At 45.6% G+C, this 5,720-nt stretch overlaps 1 non-coding gene across 1 annotated transcript; it reads left to right on the forward strand.

Annotated features, from left to right (window-relative positions):
* Window positions 1-5,022: 5,022 nt before the first annotated feature.
* Trnas-cga (transfer RNA serine (anticodon CGA)) lies at window positions 5,023-5,096 on the forward strand. Its single transcript has one exon. It is a non-coding gene; the product is annotated as a tRNA-Ser (tRNA).
* Window positions 5,097-5,720: the final 624 nt, after the last annotated feature.

The following is a 5,720-nucleotide window of genomic DNA, read 5'->3' on the forward strand; positions in this document are numbered from 1 at the left end:
ACAGTCTAATGTGTGTGTGTCGTCGCCCAAGGCATCTGTGCACTGACCAGAGGGGAGTGTGTGGGCCAGAGCAGTGCCATTATTTTAGGCGACAAACAAGGTGCACTAGGGCTGCCCTCATTTATCTCATATTGTTTAGTTGGCTTTTCATCCTGTAGCGTTGGCAAAGGGCCAATGCCTTGACTGGGTGCAGTCAGCACCCGCAGTGGAATTGCGGTATGCCGCAGATAAATGAGCTGTGTGCAGTAGCGGTTGACCATTTGAGAAAACCTGTGTGCCCCCATAGGGGGAGGGAGGGAGCGATGGCGGGGCATGGAGGAGAAGTAACGGGGACTCTAATATTGACAGTTTCTGACTGAAACCGGTGTTAACCTTAAGAGTATCATAAAACGGTTAAAGGAATAAGCGGAAGGACTGGACCTTAGGGCAGGGGAGCATTCACGTTTAATTGTTCACAGAATTTATTGGAGTCAATGAACAGAAATAACAATTGTCATAAACTTTAAGAGAGAACATATGTACCTGAAGCCCATCAGGTTGCTTTAGTTACTAACATATGTATGACAACTTGTCAAATGAGAAAGGTAATATCTTTTTATAGTAAATAGAAAACACTACATGCCCAAAGGGCTATCGTAAGTACACCTACAGAGAGTTTTAAAACCTTTCCCAAATATATTCATTTAAAAGAAAGAGTAGCCTTACATACAGACACTCAACTAGACAGGCAATTATCTATATCAGGCACTTCTCTTACAAATAGTTCCCAGCTCACGGTATCTGCCAAGTGCGGACATGAATGTCCTGCGGAGCGGTCAACAGGGCCCACACCTGGTTGTGCCGTTCGGACCCGATGTATTGGCCCGACTGAGGGCGCGAAGTACAGTAGGTGCATTTGACTTCACTTCCCGGCTGCCAATATCCAACACTCCGCACCAGTGTCTCATAGAGTTAGTGTACTTTGGTACATCATACAGTTCAAGGTGGTCAATATTGTCTAGAACGAACTGAACACTCAGTTTTAGAACATTATACACAACAAACCCCACGGCTTGGATGGTAAGGCAGAATACCAACCCTAAGACACACCAAGCAGTAACAGTTCGATCACAATGGTGCAAGAAAATTGCATAGCATCCGACCCCAGCATGGATTAGTAACAGATTTTCGTAACTGATCACTTGCTAATAGTTTGTCTCAGGTGAGGTACACTTGCAATACGGAAGGCAGAAAGTGCATGTCCAGTGAAAGAAATAGATGATGTCACCTTATCAGTTCAGTGAAACAATCGTCCAACAGTATGAGAGAAGTAGGTTGCCACTACAATCTCCCAATAAAATGCCATCGATTAACAGCTGCTTGGCTGCGCAGACCATTTCAAGACACAGCAGGTCCAACTGTCACCTGTCCATTCCTTTTTCAAAACACTTCTTCACTGACTAGGTTACCTCCCCTCCTTGGGCAATCGCACCGTCTTCTCTGCACATGCGGCCGGCCGGTGTGGCCGAGCTGTTCTAGGCGCTTCAGTCTGGAACCGCGCGACCGCTACGGTCGCAGGTTCGAATCTTGCTTCGGGCATGGATGTGTGTATGATGTCCTTAGGTTAGTTAGGTTTAAGTAGTTCTAAGTTCTAGGGGACTGATGATCTCAGATGTTAAGTCCCATAGTGCTCAGAGCCGTTTGAACCGTTTTTTCTCTGCACATGCCAACTAAACTCACTTGCGCTCGCCTCTAGATCTGCTCACTGCCGCGCCACCTCGTGACCGATTCAAAAGCGCTGAAAGGTTAGCATCTCTGAACAAATATCAAGAGCCACAAAGTCGGCGTGGTTCAGTGACCATACATCGAGGACAATGTACATTCAACTACTGCCCCCTTCGCAATCATTTGGGACGACGATTTTCCCCAGTACATGTCTTGCATTATGACCTATTCATTAAGAGTTCTGGTTTTTTCACAACAATTTCGATGTGTAATTAGAGCAGTGACGCATTTTCCATCAATTGTGGTGTGTATTGGCTTCGATTACCAGGCCGCATGGTGATTGTCGTGCAGGTGTCTGTAGTGAACTCTGACATCAAACAGTAACAGATACAGTCCTCAGCTGTATGCTTACAGGTAATACACTTATTAAACTCCTCTCTGTCCAACACCAGCATCTCGTCAGTTGAATATATTTCCCACAAAAAAATTAAAGATAGTACCTCCTACTCAAGCCTTTTTCCCCGCCAACTTGTAGGTAAAGGGTCGAGTTTGAGTGAATTTGCGGCTAGTTTCGAGTGGTATTGTGAAATTTTTTCCCAGCCAGATAACACCAGTTGTATGGCGTCGTCAATTTTTGGCTTGTATTGCGATTTTGGGCACTCCTTGTGTAGTACTCTGCATGTAGTTATGTAATTACGACCAATGTTTATGCTTAATTACGTATCACCGATCTTTACTTCAATTTCCGAACGAAAATAAATGAAGTCCTCTAACCCAACCTTCCATTCCTGCATCTGGACGTTTTTCCATGTGCTGGGGCTGCTCTTGACCTTTCTGTCAAGAAGGACCAGGGTTTGAGTCCGAGAAAGGACACCGCCATTTCTAATTTCCCGCCAGTTCCGTGGTGGAGGTGGGGGTGGACGTTACCGCAACCCTGGGACGAAGAAATTCTCATTAAAATTCGAAATGCGTACCAGAATTTGAAATTCCCGCCAAAATTCGAAATTCCTGCCAATAGTGTAGGTTGGGTGGGGAAGGGGGAGGGGAAGGGGACGGGGTGGGCAGGTGAGGGAAATGCATAACGTCACTGGGGGTGGGTTTTGGTGTTGGGGGAATTAGATGATCAATTTAATTAATTTGTATTTCAATTTGATAACAGAATTGCGCTCAGAGCCCAATCTCCCTACTACTCAAGGCTTTTCCTCGTGCTTATCAAACCTTACATTGGCCAGCAAGGTCGCCTTGCATACTCACCAATGGCGGACCAATGTGTTATTGATCTACTCAATTTGTGAAGCTTTCTCTCTTGAATAAACTGTGCAATTTTTCTGAAACAGTAATTAGTTGTTTTTCTGTATGTGTAAATCACATATACCGATTTCCATCCTATTCTGATAATTCCCTCGCGATGCGTTGTTTTTTTCATCTTAAAGTTTATAATATGTTACCGTATGAAGTATTAGTCACATCACGGAAGCACCACAGCGAATCTTTCAGGCGCTTAAGCTGTTGTAGAACCTCGCACTAGCCTATCATGTGACTGCCCATCGCTGACGTGTCTCATGACAGAGAAGTGGTGTGAGTTGTGAGGAACGAACACAGTAAGATGGGTGAACGTAGAAACGTGACACAATTGCAGAAAGGAACTGTGATGTGTGGACATAGTTTTGACACACCACGAATGAAGTCGTCCGATTTTTTGGTGTATCAACGAGCACTGTCAAATGCGTGTAGGTGGAATCGTGCATCAGTCACCGCCTCACATAGCGGCTTAAGAACAGTGTTCGGACACAAGGGTTACGCTTTGTCAGTGGAAATCCGTTTCAAACCTGACGTAAAGTGCTGCTGTCAGTTCCCGAGCTCTCATTCGAAGGTAAGTGCATGCTATGATAAGTTGAGTACCTCGAAAAGGCCATTCCACACACATTCAGAGACCCAAACAATGTACTCATAGAAACTGGGCAGAAGCTAGTCTGGTCCGATGATCACAATTTTGCCTCTCCTCAAATGACACAAGGCGTGAGGGGTGTAGGTCCGACCAGAGGCGGCTGTGCGGTGTAGTAGGTAAATTTTCGTACCACGACTTAGCACCACTCATCCAGATTACCATGAACATGTACCAGCATATTCATTTCAGCATTCTCAGTAATCAAGGGTTGCCCTTTCTGTTTGATGAGTATGCTGTGGGCATTCCCATTTTCCCATATGATAGTCGCTTTGTACACAGGTTTGTACGCACGTGCTGCTAACTCGACGTCCGCCTACTTAGCTGGGTAGTAACGTGCTTGCATCTCATGAACTAGGCCCGAATTCGATTTCCGGCCGGGTTGGAGATTTTTCTCCTCTCAGGGACTGGGTGTTGTGTTGTTCTCATCATCATTTCCTCATCTTCGGCGCAAGACGCCCAATGTGGCGCCGACTGAAATAAGACTTGCACTTGGCGGCCGAACACGAATGGGACGTCCCGGCCAACAATGCCATCCGATCATTTCATTTATTTCCTAACTCGGCGTACATTGAGGAAGATATCGCAACTCTACTGAACCCATAGATCACCTGATCTTAACCGCGTAGAAAGTTGTAGAGACTATTTGCACAGCAGCTGAAAATATAAATGAATATCCCCAAAAATTGGAAGCTCTACAACTATCTAATCATGAAGCTTCAGGTAAGTATGTCATTCCTGAAGAATTTTTCTTGTCGAACTAAGGCCATTATAGTTGCTAAAGGCGGTGTTAAAAGGTGTTAGCGCTATGTACCCAGGGAGTGACAAATATTTTGTGCGGTTTGCTTACATGTCTTCTTGTTCCCGTAACAAGTAACAGTTATCAGCTACTAATTAAAAACTGCAAACAGACGCACCCTTCACCGTGAAGACACCACAGGCAAAGGTACATCGTTTTTCATGGTATCGCCATCGCTAGGCAGGCAGTGAACTGTTATGAAACGTAAGATTTTCACAAATGCATGTTCCATACGAATTGCTTGTTCAAGACCTTGTACCACCTGGAATACTGATCTTTGACCAATAGTCCTTGAGTTCAGGATTCTTTGCCATCTGAATAATTTTTGCTGTATTAAGTTCGCCACACACACACACACACACACACACACACACACACACACACATACGCACGCACGCACGCACAAAACGGAGTGGTGCTGCGTCGTTTATTGCAAGTATTGGGAGACTGTTACATTACTCTCTTTCAGATATCTGTACTCGACATATATTCTGACGCTTGGATATTCTGCGTAATTTTTTACCTGTTTAAATCACTTAGTTGCTTCCAGAATGAGCTACCGGGCGTGAGTCGTGCTTCGGTAGCTCAGATGGTAGAGCACTTGCCCGCGAAAGGCAAAGGTCCCGAGTTCGAGTCTCGGTCGGTGCACACAGTTTTAATCTGCCAGGAAGTTTCATACCAGCGCACACTCCGCTGCAGAGTGAAAATCTCATTCTGGAAACATCCCCCAGGCTGTGGCTAAGCCATGTCTTCGCAATATCCTTTCTTTCAGGAGTGCTAGTTCTGCAAGGTTCGCAGGAGAGCTTCTGTAAAGTTTGGAAGGTAGGAGATGAGATACTGGCAGAAGTAAAGCTGTGAGGACCGGGCGTGAGTCGTGCTTCGGTAGCTCAGATGGTAGAGCACTTGCCCTCGAAAGGCAGAGGTCCAGAGTTCGAGTCTCGATCGGTGCACACAGTCTTAATCTGCCAGGAAGTTTCACTTAGTTGCTGTTTTTTTAAGCTTCCGAAATACTAACCGTAACCGACACACTAAACAAATGGCCAAGGGAACTTCTACAGGCCGAGCGGTTCTAGGCGCTACAGTCTGGAACCGCGCGACCGCAGGTTGGAATCCTGCCTCGGGCATGGACGTGTCTGATGTCCTTAGGTTAGTTAGGTTTAAGTAGTTCTAAGTTCTAGGGGACTGATGACCTCAGAAGTTAAGTCCCATAGTGCTCAGAGCCATTTGAACCATCTGAACTTCTACAGACCGTAGTAACATCTAATACTTACG

The sequence above is a fragment of the Schistocerca serialis genome, chromosome 8, assembly GCF_023864345.2.
Source record: "Schistocerca serialis cubense isolate TAMUIC-IGC-003099 chromosome 8, iqSchSeri2.2, whole genome shotgun sequence".
Classification (NCBI taxonomy): Eukaryota; Metazoa; Arthropoda; class Insecta; order Orthoptera; family Acrididae; genus Schistocerca; species Schistocerca serialis.